The sequence below is a fragment of the Oryctolagus cuniculus genome, chromosome 3, assembly GCF_051225735.1.
Source record: "Oryctolagus cuniculus isolate XC-2025 breed Fujian yellow rabbit chromosome 3, ASM5122573v1, whole genome shotgun sequence".
NCBI classification, from domain to species: domain Eukaryota; kingdom Metazoa; phylum Chordata; class Mammalia; order Lagomorpha; family Leporidae; genus Oryctolagus; species Oryctolagus cuniculus.
In genome coordinates this window covers 175,738,575-175,758,357 of record NC_142869.1, presented here as the reverse complement: position 1 = coordinate 175,758,357, position 19,783 = coordinate 175,738,575, and the positions used below count along the sequence as shown (strand labels likewise).

Here is a 19,783-nt window from a genome sequence, read left to right as displayed (position 1 = left end):
GACCTGATCTGGTTTCCAGTGAGCACTCCTTGACTTAAGGGTGGTGCCACCATGATGTGTATCCGTCTCACTTAGGCCCCACCTCTTAGATCCCTCACCATCTCACAATACCATTGCACTGGGGACTAAGCTTCCAGAACAGGTTCCTTAGGGCAACAATCATATCTAAACCAACAATCGTATCTAAACAATCCTATCTAAACCATAGCACCTACTAAAAACATCTGACGGCTCTCAAGTTTTGGCAATTATGAATAAAGCTACTGCAAACATCCCTGTGAACATTTTTGTGCAAACATAAGTTTTGAGACCTTTGTGTAAATGCCAACAGCACAATTGTGCCCTCTAGTAAGAGTACGTTCAGTTTTGCAAGAAACTACCAAACTCTCTACCAAAGTGGCTATATTAGTTTGCATTTTTTACCGGGGGGAATGAATAAGAATTTCTGTTGTACGGTATTCTTGGCAACATGTGCTATTGCCATTGATCTAGATTTTGCATTCTACTAGGAGTGTAGTGGTATCTAGTTGTTATTTCAATTTATATTTCCTATGACATATGATGTGAAGCATCGTTTTATAGAGCTTTCTCTTTGAAGAATCTGTTAAGATATTTAATATATTTTTCAATCAAGTTATTTAACATATTTTTCAATCAAGTTATTTTCTTATTGTGTTTTAAGAGATTTTGTATAATCTGGATTGTATTCTATCAGATAAGTCTTTTGTAAATATTTTCTCCCAGTCTATGTCTGGTCTTTTTTAATTATCATTATGACTTTTTTCTTTTTATAATTTTTTAAATTTTATTTTTATTTAAGGTAAGCAAATGTTGTGTAATTCATATATACAATTTTAGGAACATACTGATATTTCTCACCCCACCCCACCCTCACTCCCATCCATGCTCCTCACCTTTCTTCTCCTTTCTCTCTAATTCCCCCTCTCCATTTTTACACTGATCTACTTTCAGCTTACTTTATACTCAGGGGATTAACCCTACACTAAGTAAAGAGTTCAACACATAGTAATAAGAAAAAAAAAAAAAAAACACTACCCCAACAGTAGAGACAAGGGCTATAAACAATCATCAGATCTCAAAATTTCAGTTTCCCCTCTCTATATTATATTTTTGATACTCTATTAGTTACCATAGATCAGGGAAAACATATGGTATTTGTGTTTGGGGACATTATGACTTCTTTGAAAGGCAGACAGGAAGAAACAGAGATTTTCCACCTGCTGACTTACTCCCCAAATGCCCACAGCAGCCAGGAGGACCAGGCTGAAGCCAGGAGCCCAGAACTCAATCCAAGTCTTTCATGTGAGCAATAGGGACCCAACTACTTGAGCAATTGCCTGCTGCCTCCCAGGGTGTTTATTGATTGCACAGAACGAAAGCCAAGACTCAAACTCAGGCACTTTGATATGGGATACCACTGTTCTAAGGGGCATCTTAACCACTATGCCCCCTTGCCATTGCTTTTCACAGATAGAAATGTTTGATTTTAATTAAGGCTGGCTTACCAATTTTTTTGAATGGATCATGCCTAAGGTATCATATTTAAGTCATTGCCAAACCATAGGTCATCTAGCTTTTCTCTTACATTGTTTCCAAAAGTTTTATACTTTTGTATATTTTAGTATCTATGTTGAAATAATATTAATAAATTGTATAAGGTCTAGTATAGAGTCTTCTACATGTAAAAATCCATTTTCTCCAGCATCGTCTGTTGAAATATCTATGTTTTCTTTGTTGTAGTATACTTGGTTCTTTGCCAAAGATCTGTTAACTATAATTATGTGGGTGTATTTCTGGGCATTCTGCTCTGATCCATTGATCTATTATTCTAATCTTCTACAAATACCACGTTGTCCTAATTATTTTAGCTTTAGGCTAAGTTTTTTAACTTAGGTAATTCAAAGTTGGGTCAATCCTCAAACTTTGATCTCTTTTAATATTGTATTGAGTGTTCTTGAGTTTCTGATTACCCATATGAACTTGAGAATCAGTTTATTTATGTCTACAGAATAGCTTACTGGAATTTTGATTGAGATTGCATTGAATCTATAGATAAGGTATAAGGAAAGTGTATCTTGACAGCATTGATCTTATACAAGAACTCATGCTCTTATTTAGTTCATGTACTCTCTCTCTCTCTCTCCAATTATTTAGCCCTTTGATTTCATGCATCTGATTTTGTAGCTTTCTTTTGGTAGGTCTTGTACCTATCTTGTACATATCTTGTTAGGTTTAGGAGGGAGCGTACTGTTCTAAATTATATTTGTTTTCATTTTAAACTTCATTTTCTCATTGCTGCTATATAGGAAAGTGATTTTTGTTTCTTTGTATATTAACCTTGAGTCTTGAGACTTCACTATAATTGTTTACTTTTTATGATTCTTTTGTTTTTCCTACCTAGATATCATGTTAATTGTAAATAAAAGCATTTATTTCTTCCTCCCCATTTATACGTGTCTTATTTTTGTTATAAGTTGATAGAAAAACATAAATATATGGAGGGTTATGCATGGTACCTTAAGAAAAAAAAGGGGGGATCAAAATCCATGCCTTTTCTCCACTAAAATTATATATTTAAAAAAAACCTTTCTGAAGAATAGCTTTAATATTATAGAAAAACATGTCAAGCCAAGTTTTCCCTTTTATTTTGTTAGTGTTGCTATTTAGGTAAAAGCCACATAATATAAAAGTACCTGTTTTAAAGTGAAAAGTTTAGAGGCATTTAGTGTATTCATATATGGCACATCTTTCTTACTCCACGCACTTTGATCATGCCGAAAGGAAACCTACCCATCAAACAGTTGCAACCATTACGCTCTCCTCTGGCAACTTTAAGTCTGTGTCGTCTCAGGAATTCCCCCTTTCAGAACATTTCATTTAAAGAGAATCATACATATGTGGTGTTTGGGTCCTACTTCCTTCATTTTGCATAATGGTTTTGAAATTCATCCATTTGATATTCTTAATGGCTTTTCAAGTCTGACACAAAGTGAAGAACTGATTGTTCTCCTGCTTTATGCACAGCCTTTCTTTGCTCCTCACTCTGTGTTGGTTCTGAATCATCTCTAGTCCTAAGCAAGGCTGAAATTCTCCCCAGAAGCTCTTTTTTTCCCTTTCAATTCCTTTGTTGTATCAAAAAACAGAATGTAGACATTTGAGCAGGTACTGATATCACTAAAGATATGATGGTAAAATCTTTTGTAGGTTAGGATGACTCAGAAAACCTACCCAGGTATAATTATGAATGATTAGCACTTAGTAAAATGCGACCAACGGTTGTAGATTATGCAACTCCAGAAGAGCCATTTACATTGAGTTCCACAGAACTACAGAATGATCCAGGTGACTTTAACCACCAGGCTCTTATCCTCTTGGTTATTTTTTTCTCAGTCAGCCCAGTTTTACACTTGTAGACTTCAAATTCTTCTCTAGAAATTGTCCTATTTGCCACTTTCATTCTCAGACAGCAAGAAGTTTAAAAGCTATAAACGTATGCCTAAAAGATTAAAGAATTGAGTCATTGAGTATTAGTACAAAATTGAAGAAACATCAGAAGGAAGAAGTGAGAGTGGAAGTAAAGTGGTTGAAACTTGGGAACTTATTGGTATTTTATGAGGAAACACAATTGCTCCCACAGTGCTCTGCTAAAGAAAGTGTCAGCCAAAAATGAAAAGCCGAAATAAGAATAGCGTGAGTCCAGTGTTCAGCGTTTGGCTTGCGAGAAACTACTTGAAATAGGCACCATCCCTAAATTCCTTAGTGTGCTTTAATGTGTTTACTCATGGCTATCACTCATCACCTGGCCCATAGGGTCTCCTTTTGTACCAGAACAGTGCTGCAGAGGGACTCCTTGTCATGGGCTAATTTTGGAGAGGAGGGCACCACTGGTAGGGGCCACATGTCTGCTGTGAAATCTAAAGCTAAGAGGACAAATGGCATCTAGTACAGCTCATTCCTCTGAGAATCCTCATGTTGGGGGAGGGGAACCATTTAATTTTATAAAATGACTCAAAATCGCCACAAGTGTTCTTCCTGGAGCTAGTGAAGTTCTCCTTCACCACACACACAGCACCTTAGAGATGCATTCTGCTAGTGGTATTTTTTCAGTATGTCAAGCTCTGTTCATTTAAGCTGTGTTCAGTGTTGAATCACTGCAACTGAATAGTTTTCTGTCTTTGCCTTCATGCAAAATGACCCTAGTCTGTAGTATTAACTTGGTTTGCTTACAAGGAAGATGCCCTCTTTGGTTCCATGTTTTTACGTGAAAGAATTTGTCAGCACGTCGCTTTTGGTTAATGATAATTATAGCAGGTCAGGTTGCTTTACTGTAACATCAGTTCATCATGTGACCTGTAAATATTATGTAAGTGTGAAAATACAGTACATTAAAAGCCATACAAATAAGTTATCGGGGGTGGGTGTTCAGGCAAGCTATTGAATCTCCAGTTGAGAAGCCTGTGTCACATATTAGAGTACCTGCATTGGATCCAATTTCTGCTTTCAGCTCTCTGCCAGTGCAGCCCCTGGGAGGCAGTAGTGATGGTGCAGCTGATTGCATTCCTTCCAACCATTTGGGAGATGTTTGTGAGATCCTGGCTTCTAGATTTGGCCCTGGTCCACTTCTTGCCTGGGACATTTAGGATGTGAACAAGTAGAAGGCAGCTCTCTTTCTCTCGCTCTCCTTCTAAAATATTTCTTTTTAAAAAATTTAAAAAGTTTTTAGCAATTTGCCAGCTGACTTGCCCATAGGCACATTTTATTAAATTGTATATCCAAACTATATGTTATGAAAACTGGGTAGGATATTTGTCCCCTAACAGGTTTTTTTTCCTTAATTCCCATTAATCTATGTTGAATTTATTTTCGTATTTGAGGCTAGCACAAATAGTCTATCAGATTCATAGATTATTTACTAATCCTAGCTTAAAATTTTTTGAGGATTTATTGATTTGAAAGAGTGTCAGAGAGAGAAGGAGAGACAGAGGGAGAGAGAAAGATCTTCCATCAGCTGGATCACTCTCCAAATGGCTGCAAAGGCCAGCGCTGAGCTAGGCTGAATCCAGGAGTTCAGAGTTCCATGTGGGTCTCCCACAAGGGTGGCAGGGGCACAAGCACTTGGGGCCGTCTTCCACTGCTTTCTTGTGTGAATTAACAGGGAGAAGGATTGGAGGTGGAACAGTGGGGACTTGAACTGTGGCCCACATGGGATGCTTAACCCACTGTGCCACAACACCAGCTCTTAATCCTGCCTTTTAATTATGCAGATATGGCATATTCATTAGCGGTTCTAAGTGCTCCTAACTAAACAGACGTGGTATATTCACTTTAATACAAAACACATTTCAGAAAACTTCACTCTGGTCACGGAGTCCAACTTTATTTGAACTTCCATATCTAAAATTACTTTGCCTTCAAACTACATTATTCAGATCCTAGCAGCTGTGGTGCACTTCTTACATTTTATTTTATTTTTTTGACAGGCAGAGTGGACAGTGTGAGAGAGAGACAGAGAGAAAGGTCTTCCTTTGCCCTTGGTTTACCCTCCAATGGCCGCCACGGCCGGCGCGCTGCGGCCGGCGCACCGCGCTGATCTGATGGCAGGAGCCAGGTGCTTCTCCTGGTCTCCCATGGGTGCAGGGCCCAAGCACTTGGGCCATCCTCCACTGCACTCCCGGGCCACAGCAGAGAGCTGGCCTGGAAGAGGGGCAACCAGGACAGAATCCGGCGCCCCTACCGGGACTAGAACCCGGTGTGCCGGCGCCGCTAGGCAGAGGATTAGCCTAGTGAGCCGTGGCACCACCCTTGTGGTGCACTTTTAATAGACTGTGGAGAAACCCCTATCAGAGACACAGTATTCCTTGCTCGGGGTCAGGCTGCTCTCCACCTGCATGAACTTAAGCTGATTATTTCCCCGTCTGTGTCCATTTTCTTACCCTGGAGAAAAAAAGAACCATTGGAAGTAGATCAAGGGTTCTCAACGTGGAGGCCATTAGATTATTTTGGAATTTTTCTTTTCTTTTTTTTTTTTTTAATATGCTTTCTGTACATCCCTCCTTTCTGATGTAATAGACTTGGAGTGATTATCTTCTACTTTACTCCATACTGGGAAGATGATACTCTGCAGGCAATCCTGCTTTACCAGCTATGACTCTGAGATCACCATAGTAGTAGTTGCAGCATGTGTAACCATAACAAGCAGCTTCAATTGTGTTATAAAAAGGGCTTGCGTCCATATCTAGAAGTGAAGATTGGCACCCTATGAGACATTTTGAAAAGAAATGGTTAGCACCTCTCAGTCAATAAGGATGCCAAACCAATTTTAAACTGAAGATATTGATTTGTAAGATATGGTTCAAGGCCGGCGCCGCGGCTCACTAAGCTAATCCTCCACCTTGCGGCGCCGGCATACCTGGTTCTAGTCCCTGTCGGGGTGCCGGATTCTGTCCCGATTGCCCCTCTTCCGGGCCAGCTCTCTGCTGTGGCCCGGGAGTGCAGTGGAGGATGGCCCAAGTCCTTGGACCCTGCACCCCATGGGAGACCAGGAGAAGTACCTGGCTCCTGCCATCGGATCAGCGCGGTGCGCCGGCCGGCTGCAGCGCGCTGGCCATGGTGGCCATTGGAGGGTGAACTAATGGCAAAGGAAGACCTTTCTCTCTGTCTCTCTCTCTCTAACTGTCCACTCTGCCTGTCAAAAAAAAAAAAAAAGTTATGGTTCAAAATATTTCAACCAGAATAAAGCATATTTGAAAACAGAATGATTCTCACCATTCTATGAGTTTTGTAACCACAGCAGGCTTTGGTAATTCCACTCTCCAGAGTCCAGAGGGCCAATAGGTGAAATGATAGGGATAGAAATTTCTCAGATTTAAAGATAAGTTGTTGTTAATTAATGACCCAAGGGAGGGAGGAAATAGTTCACTTCTTTGGTGGTTAACATTTGGGTCTGAAGACACGACTGGCTTCATAAACATGTGACCTATGCAGTCATCCCAAACTCCAGAAGACCCGTGCTTGTTGTAATGCTTTAATGAGATTGTCTCAGAATTCTTAATTTGGGGGGGGGGGGGCAATGCTGTGGCACAGTGAGTTAAAGCCACAGCCCGTAGCGCCAGCTTCCCATATGGGTACCAGTTCGAGTCCCAGCTGCTCCACTTCCAATCTTGCTCCTTGCTAATGCACCTGGGAAAGCAGTGGAAGATGATCCAAGTCCCTGGGCCTCTGCACCCATGTGGGAGATCCAGAAGGAAGCTCCTGGCTTCTGGCTCTTGCCTTGCCCAGCCCATTCATTGTGGCCATTTGGCGAGTGAACCGGTGGATGGAAGATCCTTCTTTCTCTGTTTCTCCTTCTCTCTCTCTCTCTCTAACTCTGCCTTTCAAATAACTGAATAAATCATTAAAAACAATTCTTAATTTTTTAACAAGGTTTGCATTTTCATTTTGTACTGGGCTCCACAAATTATGTATCTAATTCTCTAATTTCTGTTAAAACCAAGCACTTCATATCATTCACTCTGATGCCTTTCTTTTTCCTTTGAGGATTAACCCTTGTATACATAGTTCAGTCATTGGCAAGAACTGTCCCCTTTCTGGCTGTCAATAGGATCTGAATCACATAACTAGCCCCTGTTTTCCAGTTCTGATTGTTCCATTCTGGCTACTACAGCTTTGACCTTACCACATGTCCATTGACCAACCCGGTTCCAGCCCTCTTTCCCCCCAAGAGAGGAAGCTTTGCTTTCCTAATGTTCAGGTCATTGCGATTTCAAAACTTCAAAAGCTAAAGACAGAGATAAGTGACTGCCAAACAGCCTTTTAACACTGGCTTCTCTAGCAGAAGTGGGTTGAACAGTGATCATCTTCTTGCTTCTAATAAAGTACTAGGAGGAAACCAGGACAAGTAAGGAGCCTGCAGAATTTCTGTTTCTTCTCCAAACGTGTAATAACCAATTAAGGGTCTTGAGCATGTGCTGAAAGACATTCACATGTTGGAAAATTCTATTTAGGGCTGCAGATCAATAAACTCCATAAATGACCAGTTTTATAATTTTAGATACTTAAAGAGTAGAGATACAAAGTACTTTCTTTGTATTTGAAGTAATGAATGATCACTTTTGGGTAATATCAAATGTGGTCCTAGCTAAGAATTCAATGTAATCCATCTTATTGTATGATCATTGATGGTACCTTGTGAATAAATTTAGGAAAGGCTAGCTCCACCTTTGGATTTACTTCCTTTGAGATCTAGTCTCCGACTGAGGTAGCTTATATTCCTTGTAAGTAAAAAGGAGATCAAGATTGAAGGATATTGCAGCAGCTATGGTCTTATTATTCAAAATATATTTTAGGATGTCCTATGTGGTCTCTAAAAACAGCTCTGAGCTCCTTAGCAGCCAATTCATAGATGAAAACCTGTCAACTACATGAATAACAGTGTCCAAATGACAGGAAAAGAGGACTCGAGAAGGCTGAATAGGGTATAGACACACTAACTTAAGCTGCTCTAGGAAATGAAAAGAGCAAAGGAAGGGCTTCTTTTCCAGGGGTCCCGGTTAACAGAAATTTTCAATGAAGAAGTGAAAAATAAACAAAAAACAATGAAGACTCTGTGGGATAAGAGCAGAACAGACAGAGACATTTCTGCAGTCAGCCATGTGGCAAAGCCAGTTCCCAGCAGTGAGCTGCCATCTTAGCATGCCAAGGTAGGAAGAAGTCATTGCATGCCCCCACTGTCCACAGTTTGACCTGAGAGGGAATTTCACAGTCGCCCACTGACTTTTACTTCAGTCTGGAGAGCTGACTGGGGTCTGAACAACTGTTTGGCTTGGAGCAGGGAAGTCGGCTGGATTCCTTCCCCTCCCCGACTCCAGCAGAGCACCATATTCAGTAGCAGAGAGTCATGCAGCACGTCTCTCTTTTCCTACCAGCATCATAGAGTTGGGGTGACAGGTGGGGCAAAGGACAGATCCCCTATATCCTGCAGCTATGGGAGTTTTGGGGCATTATCACCAGAGCTACACTCACATATCCTACATGAGCAAGGGGGACTCAGCTTCTGGGGGCTAACACCAGAAGCTGCCCATGAAAACATCTGTTCTGCCCTGGGAGATTTGAGTAATGACCCCTCTATACCCTGCAACAGCAGGACTATAAATGTTCATCCTAAATTTCTCAGTGCCACTGAAATCTACCTGGTGGTCATAGGGCAGAATCTACTTGGATTCCACATCTGTGACCTCAAAAGTAAAAATCTGTATACCTTGTAGTCACTGTGTGTGACAGGAACAGACTCCAGTTCACATCCCCTAGTTCTAGGACTAGAGTGGTTGGTGCTGTAAGCCACAGCACCAGTTGGACTATCCTAACAAGAGTTGAGGAAGAATCCATTCACATTGCGTAGTCCTACAGCCACAGCAATAGTTGTAGAAGCCCTGGCGTCATGCAGGCTTGCCAGTAGGTCAAGGGGGCAGCCACCCTGTTTCTCTCTGCACCAAGAAAATGATACACATTCACCATGGAGACTGGCACAGTTCTCTGTGAACCAAAGACATACATCCAAGGAAACCCTATATAATTTCAAAGCCACACTTCTATCCATATGAACTGTAGCAGACTAGTCCACTGTGTCACTTATAGACACAACTGACATTGATTAAGACAAAACAAATTACTCAAGAGACTGTAATCCTGGGCTTACCTAGAACAAAAGCCAAAGCAACAAGCCAAGGGATACCGCACATTCCAACTAAACCACAAACTTTTATAATTAAACCTACCCAGTGAAGAAGGGACAGATGCGCCAGATAGGCAGACGTCGTTGTAGAGACACAGGAGACATGAAGAAGCAAGGTGGCATGGTGAGTCCAGAAGAACATGATACTCCTCCAGGGTTAGATCCTGAACTGCAGGCAGTCTATGAAATGAAAGATACAGAATTCAAAATAATGATTGTAAGGAAGCTCAATGAGAAGCAAGAGAATATAGATTAAAGAAATGAGGAAATCAATGAGTGACATGAATAAAAATATTACTCAGAAGATAGAACTCATTAAGAAGAATCAAATAGAAATTTTGGAGATGAAATCTTCAGACAGTGAAATAAAAGACACAACTGAGAGCTAACCTGAAGAATGAACCAAGTGGAGGAAAGAGTTTCTGACTCCAGGACAAGAAGTTTTAAATAACTCAGTTAGACAAAGAGAAAATAATTAAAAAGCATGAAGAAAGTCTACTCAAAATATAGGATACCAATAAATGACCAAATATACATATTATAGGCATTCCTGAAGGAGAAGAAAAGGAAAAAGGCTTTGACAACCTACTAAATGAAATAATAGTAGAAAATTTCCCAGGTCTTAAAAAAGACACAGACATCCAGATATAAGAAACTCAAACCCCAGGTGGACTCAACAATGAAAGTCTTCTGTAAGATATATTGTTGCCAAATCGTCAAAAGTTAAAGACAAGGAAAGAATCCTAAAGACTATAAGAGAAAAGTATCATGTTACATATGAAGGAAAACCAATTAGATTAACATCAGACTTTTCAGCAGAAACCCTAGAGGCCGAACAGAGTGGATCTTAAAAGAAAAAACATTTCTCTTAAAAAAAAGGCTCCAAAGACAAAACAGGAACAATTATAACAAAATAATTATGGTCAAAATGTCTGTGGTTCCTTGGAAATGCTGCGCTCTTTGTATTTTCCACCATTAGTGCAGTGGAATGAATGTGCATAGGTCAGAGGTCTTCGTGTTCACATTTTAAAATTAGGTAATGACCTCATCTTTTGAGCTTGAATTCATTTTTTAATTTTGATTTTATTTTATACAATGTGTAGACAGTCCCCTGTTCTCTGCATTTAGAAGTATATACAATATAAATCTGTTAATTCTGTAAGTAATTTTTATAATTATGATGTAACTCTATCCTATCCTTAAAACATTTAAAAATAAACCCTTTATGTGCAAAAAAAAAGAAAAAACCTTTCTAACCAAAAATATTATATCCAACAAAGCTTTCCTTGAAAAGTGAAAGAGAAATAAAGTATTTTCCAGATAAGCAAAAGCTGTGAATTTACCACCACCAGACCAGCCTCACAAGAAATTCACTGCATTAGCAGTGAACATCATGAAAATGCATTATACCACAAAGTTCACCAGCAGAGCAGGTAGCATCATTATCAAATCAACAGAATTACAGGTCATAGTTCTTATCTATCAATACTAACCTTGAATATAAATGGATTAAATTAACTGACCAAAAGACTTAGGTTGGCTTAATCAGTGAATTTAAAAAGATTGAAATCATACCATGTGTCTTCTCAGACCATGAAGGAATAAAACTAGGTATCATCAAAACAACAATAGAACACTCATAAATACTTTGGATAGTAAACAACATGCTTCTAAATGATCAATGAGTCACTGAAGAAATTAAAAAGGAAATCAAAAACTTTCTTGAAAAAATGAAAACACAACATATCTAAATCTGTAGAATGCAGCAAAAGCAGTATTAAGACGAAAGTTTATAGCATTAAATACTTACATTAAAAAAAGAAATGTAGGAGCTGGCACTGTGGTGCAGTAGGTTAAGCCTCCTCCATCTGCCATGCCTGAATCCCATATGGGCACTAGTTCATGTCCCAGCTGTTCCACTTCTGATGTAGCTCCCTGCTAATGTACCTGGAAAATGAGCAGAAGGTTTCTGAAATCCTTGGGCCCCTGCACCCACGTGGGAGACCTAGATAAAGCTCCTGGCTCCTGACTTCAGCCTGGTCCAGCCATCACTATTGTGACCATTTGGGGGATGAACCAGTGGATGGAAGATCTCTCTACGTCTCCTTCTCTCTCTCTCTCTCTCTCTCTCTCTCTCTCTCTCTCTAACTCTGCCTTTCAAGTAAATAAATCTTAAAAAAAGGGGGGGGGAGATAATTTGACTTTTTGACTTCCTCCTTTCCAACTTGTATCTCTTAAAAAATTAAGAAAAAAACAGAAATGTCTCAAATTAAAGATCTAATGAAGCACCTTGAAGACTTAATAAAAGAACAAACCAAAATCAAAATCAGCAGGAGGTGTGAAATGGTAAGGATGAGAACAGAAATAAATGAAATTGAAACTAAAAAAAATTAAAAGATCAATAAAACCAAAAGTTTTTTTTTGAGAAGATATCTAAAATAAATAAACTTCTAGCCAGACTTACAAAGTAAAAAAGAGGAAGAACTCAAATGAATAAAGTTAGAGATGAAGAAGGAGACATTACAACTGATATCACTGAAATATGAAGGATCATAAGAAACTACCATGAAGAACTATATTCTAATAAACTGGAATAGCTTGAAGAAATGTATAAATTCCTGGATTCATACAACCTACCAAGATGAAATCAAGAAGATATAGACAATCTAAATAGACCTATAACAAGCAATGAGATTGAAGCAGTAAAAAAAAGTCTTTCATCAAGGGTAAGCCTGGCAACTGATGGCTTTATTACTGAATTCTACAAAACATTAAAAGAGGAAATAAGTTCAATACTCTTTCAACTATTCCAAAATATTGAGCAGGATGGAATTCTGCCAAAGTTTATTTTTTATAAGGCCAGCATTACTTTGATACCAAAACCAAGCAAAGACCTGACATGAAAAAAAAAAAAAAAAAAAACCTACAGACTTGTATCTGTAATGAACCTAGATGCAGAGATTCTCAACAAGATACTAAGAAATCAAATCCAAAACCACATAAAAAAGATCATACATCTCAATCAAGTGGGATTAATCCCAGAAATGCAAGCATGGTTCAACATTCACAAATCAACAGATGTCATAAATCACATCAATAGAATAAAAAACAAAAACCATGTGGTCATCTCAATAGATGCAAATAAAGCATTGGATAAGATTCAACAATCTTTTATGTTAAAAGCTGTCCTCAAATTAGGTATAGAAGAACATTCCTCAAAATTATAAAGGCTATATATTAAAAATCATAGCCAATATCACAGTGAAGGGGAAAAACACAGCATTTCCCCTCAGATCTGGAGCAAGGTGAGGATGTCTACTTTCACTACCATTATTCAATATAGTACTTGAAGTTTTAGCAAGAGTAATTAGGGAAGAGAAAGAAAAGGCATCAAAATTGTAAGAGGAAGTCAAATTATCCATGTTTGCTGATGACATACTGTTGTACATGGAAAAACCTAAATAGTCTACCAAAAAGCTGTTAGAATCCATAAACCAATTCAGTAAAATTGCAGGTTACGAAATAAACACAAGAAACAGTAGCTTTTTTTGTAGGCTAATGGTGAACTCACAAAAAAAGAAATATACTACCTAGAGCAATTTAAGATTCAATGTAAATCCCTATCAGAATACCAATGGCATTCTTTACAGAGTTAGAGAAAACAATGCTAAATTCATATGGAATCACAAAAGACCTCAAATAGCCAAAGTGATCCTGAGCAAGAAAAAGCAAGCTAGAGGCATCCCAACACCTGATTTCAAAACATACTACAAAGTTGTAGTAATTAAAACAGGTTGGTACGGGGATAAAAACTGATACATAAATCAGTGGAACCGAATAGGGAACTCCGAAATTGATCCATATACATACAGCCAACTGAAATTTGAAACAAGTGTTCAGAACATATTGTAGAATAAGGATAATCTCTTCAACAGATGGTGCTAGAAAACTGGATGTAAAAGAATGAATACACAAATATACAGATATACAAAACAACTCAAGTGGATCAAAGACCTGTATTATAAGACCTGACACTCTGTATTTCTGGAAGAAAATGTAGGGAAAACACTCTAAGACATTGATCTAGGGACTTCCTGGACAAGACCCCAAAGCACAGACAACAAAAGCAAAACTAAATAAATGGGACTATATCAAACTGAGAAGCGTTTGCACAGCAAAGAGAACTACTGATAGAGTCCAACAGAACTACTGATAGACATTCAACAGAATAGGGAACATATTTGTCAACTGCCTGTCTAAGGATTAATATCCCAAATATATCAACAACTTTAAAAACTCAACAACAACAACAACAACAAAAAACAATCCAGTTAAGAAATGGGCAAATAACTTCAATAGACAATTCTCAAAAGAAGAAATACAAATGACCAACAAATATATGAAAAAAATCCTCAATATCATTAGCCATCAGGGAAATGCAAATCAAAACCATAGTGAGATATTACCTCACCCCAGTCCAAATGACTAAAACCCAAAAACAGAGTAACAAATGCTGGTGAGGATGTGAACAAAGGGAAATACTTATACATTGTTGGAGGAAATGTAAATTAGTACAGCCGCTGTAGAAAACAGTGTGGAGATTTCTTTAAAAACCATAACTAGACTTGCCATAAGATCCAGCAATCCTACTACTGGCTATATACTCAAAAGACTTGAACACAGGGCTGGCGCTGCGGCTCAGTAAGCTAATCCTCCGCCTTGTGGCGCCGGCACACCGGGTTCTAGTCCTGGTTGGGGCACCGGATTCTGTCCCAGTTGCCCCTCTTCCAGACCAGCTCTCTGCTGTGGCCCGGGAGTGCAGTGGAGGATGGCCCAACTCCTTGGGCCCTGCACCCCTTGGGAGACCAGGAGAAGCACCTGGCTCCTAGCTTCAGATAGGTGCGGTGCGCCGGCCACAGCGCGCAGGCCACGGCGGCCATTGGAGGGTGAACCAACGGCAAAGGAAGGCCTTTCTCTCTGTCTCTCTCTCACTGTCCACTCTGCCTGTCAAAAAAAAAAAAAAAAAAAAAGACTTGAACACAAAAGAGATATGTGTGCTACCATGTTCATAACAACACTATTCACAATAGCTAAAATTTGGAATCAAGAAAGATGTCCATCATCATATGAATGTATAAAAAAGGGGTATATACATACAATGGAATATTATTCAGCTATAAAAGGAATGAAATTCTACCATTTGGGGCAAAATGGACACTACTGGAGGACATCATGTTGAGTGAAATAAGCTGGATCCAGAAAGACAAATACTGTATATTCTGTCTTAGATGTGGGAACTAAAAGTTAAAAATAAACAAGAAGGAAAAAAGGGGGGGGGGTGGGGGGAGAAATGTCTGTATGCGTCAGTATTGCTGGAATGGAGTTTCTTTTTTTAAGATTTTAATTAATTTATTTATTTATTTGAGGGGCAGAGTTACAGAGAGAGGGAGATACAGAGAGAAAAGTCTTCCGGGGCCGGTGCCCTGACTCATTTGGTTAATCCTGTGTCTGCGGTGCAGGCATCCCATATGGGCACCGGGTTCTAGTCCCAGTTGCTCCTCTTCCAGTCCAGCTCTCTGCAGTGGCTCAGGAAAGCAGTGGAGGATGGCCCAAGTGCTTGGGCCCCTGCACCCACATAGGAAACTGGGAAGAAGCACCTGGCTCCTGGCTTCAGATAGGTGCGTGCCGACCGTGGCGGCCATTTGGGGAGTGAACCAACAGAAGGAAGACCTTTCTCTCTGTCTCTCTCTCTCTCTTTCTCTCTCTCTCACTGTCTATAACTCTGTCAAATAAATACAAAAAAAAGAAAAGAAAAAGAAAAGAAAAGTCTTCCACCCACTGGTTCACTCCCAGATGGCTGCAACAGCCAGAGCTGAGATGATCTAATCCAAAACCAGGATCCAGGAGCTTCTTCTGGGTCTCTCACATGGGTGCAAGGGCCCAAACACTTGGTCTATCTTCCACTGGTTTCCCAGGCACATTATCAGAGAGCTGGATAGGAAGAAGAGCAGCCAGGACACGAACCAGCACCCTTATGGGATTGCCTGCGCCACAGTGGAGGCTTAGCTTACTACACTACAGCATAGGCCCACAGAAAAATACTTAAATAAAACTTTCTTTTATACCTTTGTCAAACCAATGGTTAAGAATTTTATATTACTATAGTTTTAATGATCTCTTATTACTTTAAGATTTACTGTAAATGGATGAAATAGTCATTTTCCACTGAATTATCATTTATAGCCATTGTCTATATTCCCACTAAACGGGGGTCTCTTTGCTGTTTACTTGTTAAACTTTGTATTTGGGGAAGTATTAAGCCTTTTTACTGCAATGTAATTTTAAAATACGTTGTCTCAAAAACTAACAAGAAAGAAAGGGAGAAAGAAGGAGGATTAGTAGAAAAAACGGGGAAGGAGGAAGAGAATATCATTATGTTCTTAGTAATGCATCTACAAATCACATTGATTCTGTTAAAAATAACAAATTTAAAAATATAAGAAACAAAACAAAGACAGGTTATGCACAGCTATTCATGCAACCAAGACACATACCTTCCATAGAGTCTCATAAGATAAATATTGTGTAATGTGTCTTCCACGTGTCTGTGTAGACCCAGAGAAACACCTGCTCAGACCCTGCTGTAACACTCCTAATCATTAGCTCTTTCATGCTTTGCTTGCTTCTAACTGAAGGTTGTTCTTCTCTGAGCTGTCCCCTGGTGATGGCATGAGGGCGAGACCATCTCCATCCTCTGGAAACTCCTCCCTTAAGCTTCCTTCATTCCAGGGTGCCCCTCTGCACTGGTAGAGATGGCAAGTCTGTATGGGTGTCTCTCAGCACCTCGTGTGCAATCCTGTGTCTTGCTCTTTAACAGGTGTAACTCCCGATAAAACTTAGAACTCCATGTCAGCATCTTTTCCCCAGAGAGTCTAACATGTACAGTATCATTACAATAAAAGAATTCCAGGGGGCTGCTTTTTGTAGTTACTGATACATAAAGTCTGAGCAAATCTGATGGAAATGGAAAAGGGGAGGGGCAGGGACAGCAGTGTGGGAACAGAACTTTGGACGTAGCCCTTAGTGTGGATTCATTCTAGAAGAAAAGACATTGCCTAACTCGCTAATAGTCCTCTGTAAGCAGTGTTTTCTGGGCATTTGCTATGTGTTGAAGACCCTTGACTTCAAGGTTAGATTCCATGAAAAACGAATGCTTTCTGGAGATAATCTCCACCCCCACAGCTATGTGGAACTCTTTCCACTTGAATCCTCAAACTGACAATGTTTTTGGAAGGAATTATTCATCTTTCACACCAAAGCATTCTTTCCTATTTTCTGTTGTCTTTACAAATCAGTGAAAAGATCCAAAGCCCAGGGAGAGAGAATCAAGTTTCTGGTCACTCCTTGTTTTCTTTAGCTCCCTATGTCCACTAATCACTGAGTTACTTGTTTTCATTGAAATCCCTTGCTCTCTTGTCTCCCTGTGCCCGGCTGATCTCTTCTTTTGCCAGCGTCCATTGCACAGATGGTCTAGCTGTACACCAACTTCATTTTCTTTTCCTCCAGGCCAAAATAGACAGCTGGCTTCTTATAAAGCACATGGAAGTCTGAATTGTAAATGGAGTTTGTGAGTAGGTAATGCCTTTGTATGTCGGAGTTCTTGAACATTACATTTATAATTCCTTATTGATATCATAAGGTGGATGGTCTTCTGGGTCCCGAGTGAACACGTGCACTGGCCATTGAGCCATCGCCTTCACTAGCATTTGGGTTGCATGTTTAGCTCCTTAGCTTAATGTGTTTCGTGACATTATTTACCCTCTGACTCCTGCCATCATCACCCCTGGAACCCAATCACATAGACTAATTATTCTAGCTACTGGCAAGTACAAGGCTTAATGTTTTATAAATGCTATTTGTTCTTTCTAGAATCCCCTATCTTGCCTTCTGCTTCTACAATCCTTCAAAGCTCAGCTTAAGCAAAATTTCCCATGTGAACTTTTCATTCACTCCCTAGATTGATTGTGTTTGCCTCCTGTACAGTAGACTTGAATTATCTGTGTTTTACTTTCTATATTTTTAGTTACCCACAAGAAGCCATTGTCCAAAAAATATTCATAGAACTTTCCAGAAATAAAAATTTCATATGATTTAAATAGCATTCCATTCTCAGTAGAGTGATAAAACCTCATGCCTTCCTACTCTGTGCTACTAGAATGTGAGCCATCCCTTTGCCCAGTGGGTGCATGCTGTAAGTGCTACCCAGCCAGCTGAGAGAGAGAGAGAGAGAGAGATGCCATATTCACATAACTTACTAAAGCACATTGGTATAATTTGTTCTGTTATTTGTTGTTAATCTCTTACTTAACCTTCATCATAGGTATATATGTATGGGGAAAAATGTAAGTAGTAACATCTATATAGGATTGAGTATGATCCATGGTTTCCAGGATCCATTGAGGGTCTTAGAATATATTCCCAGAGAGTAAGGGGGATCATTGTATCTCAATCATGCTATTGTCAGGGTACGTACCATACTGTGCACTAACGATACTGTTTCCTAAATGTTGCTTCTGAGACCTGTAGTCCTATATTGACTTTATGTGCTCAAAATATGTTTAATGAATATGGTTGGTTTTCCTTTCTAACATCTTCACCCTCTTTTATCCCTATGCCTGAAATTAGCGTCAGAACAGATGGCTGTTAGGAACTTGCTTTAAGTATGCTAAAAAGTAGGTTTAATTGTGGTCATGGACATGCTTCTTTCTCAGGGGGTTCATTTCTGAAATGGAAATTAATTTGATGCTCCTCTAGAGTGATGTTCAGATTAATGTTTTGCCATTTGTAAAGGCCTCTAGGACTCTCAGATGAAGGGCATTTGGCATTAGCCTCATTGTAACTTGAAGCTGTTATAGGGTTCATCTATTTGCTACTCAGCAAGACATTTGACATTCTCTTAATACAGTGCATCCCAAGATTAATTAAAAAACTTTTGGAAGGCTCGGGGCCACACCTACTCTAACACCAATGTGCTGGGAATGTTGATTTTGACATCTTTATTTTGAATAGTTATGAGATATTTAATTGATAACCTAACATACAATTAAGACTCGTTAGTCCCTATAAGGATTCCGAATAGAATTTTTTTATGGCAGTGGATAATGAATATGTTCTTCAGGGACTTAGACTGAATTTGACAAAAAACCCAAGTTTTTTACCTTTAGTCATTTAACTTGTGTTTTTCAAAATCAAGACTATTAGCTAAAACTGTAAAAGTAAGAACTTAGGCATTCACGAAGACAAATAGCTACCAAAGGATCTCAAATCACATTTTCCTCTTCTCACCTTGAAGCACACAAGGTAGGCATGTCTATCCTTTCTCTGGTGACTTTATGTAGGAGTTGAAAGATATCTGGGGGCCGGTGCTGTGGCATAGTGCATAACACTGCTGCCCGCAGTGCCCACATCAAGCACCGGTTCAAGTCCTGGCTGCTGCACTTCCGATCTAGCTCTCTGCTATGGCCATGGAAGGCAGTGGAAGATGGCCCAAGTTCTTGGGCCACTGTACCCACATGGGAGACCTGGAAGAAGCTCCTGGCTCTTGGCTTCCCATCAACTCAGATCCGGCCCTTTTGGCTATTTTGGGGAGTGAACCAGCGGATGGAAGACCTCTCTCCCTCTCTGCCTCTGCCTCTCTGTAACTCTGCCTTTCAAATAAATAAATAAATCTTTTAAAAAGAAGATATTTGAAATCTGGCATAGGGAAGTACTGTTCTGTAGGATTCCTAAGTGTGCATTATTTATGAGGCCAGGAATGACTTCAGCATGTGGTAGTCCGGACAGCTGCAGTCTCCACAGGCCTAAAAGAAAACTCCCCGAGAGAAGTCATTTCTATATGTGATGTCTCATGTCCAGAAGCTATAGACATAAACTGCTAGAGGCAGCTGTGCTTTGCTTTCTATAAGCATTCAAAGATTCCATTTTTAACCCAGGATATTTGTTATTAAGACAATCAGCTAAGATTTCAATTCA

General features: G+C 39.5%; 1 protein-coding gene across 1 annotated transcript in view; it reads left to right on the top strand.

Moving 5' to 3' along the window:
* Window positions 1-19,783, top strand: part of CNTNAP2 (contactin associated protein 2) — a 2,149,916-nt gene that overhangs the window by 1,655,408 nt on the left and 474,725 nt on the right. The gene's annotated exons all lie outside the window — the stretch shown is intronic.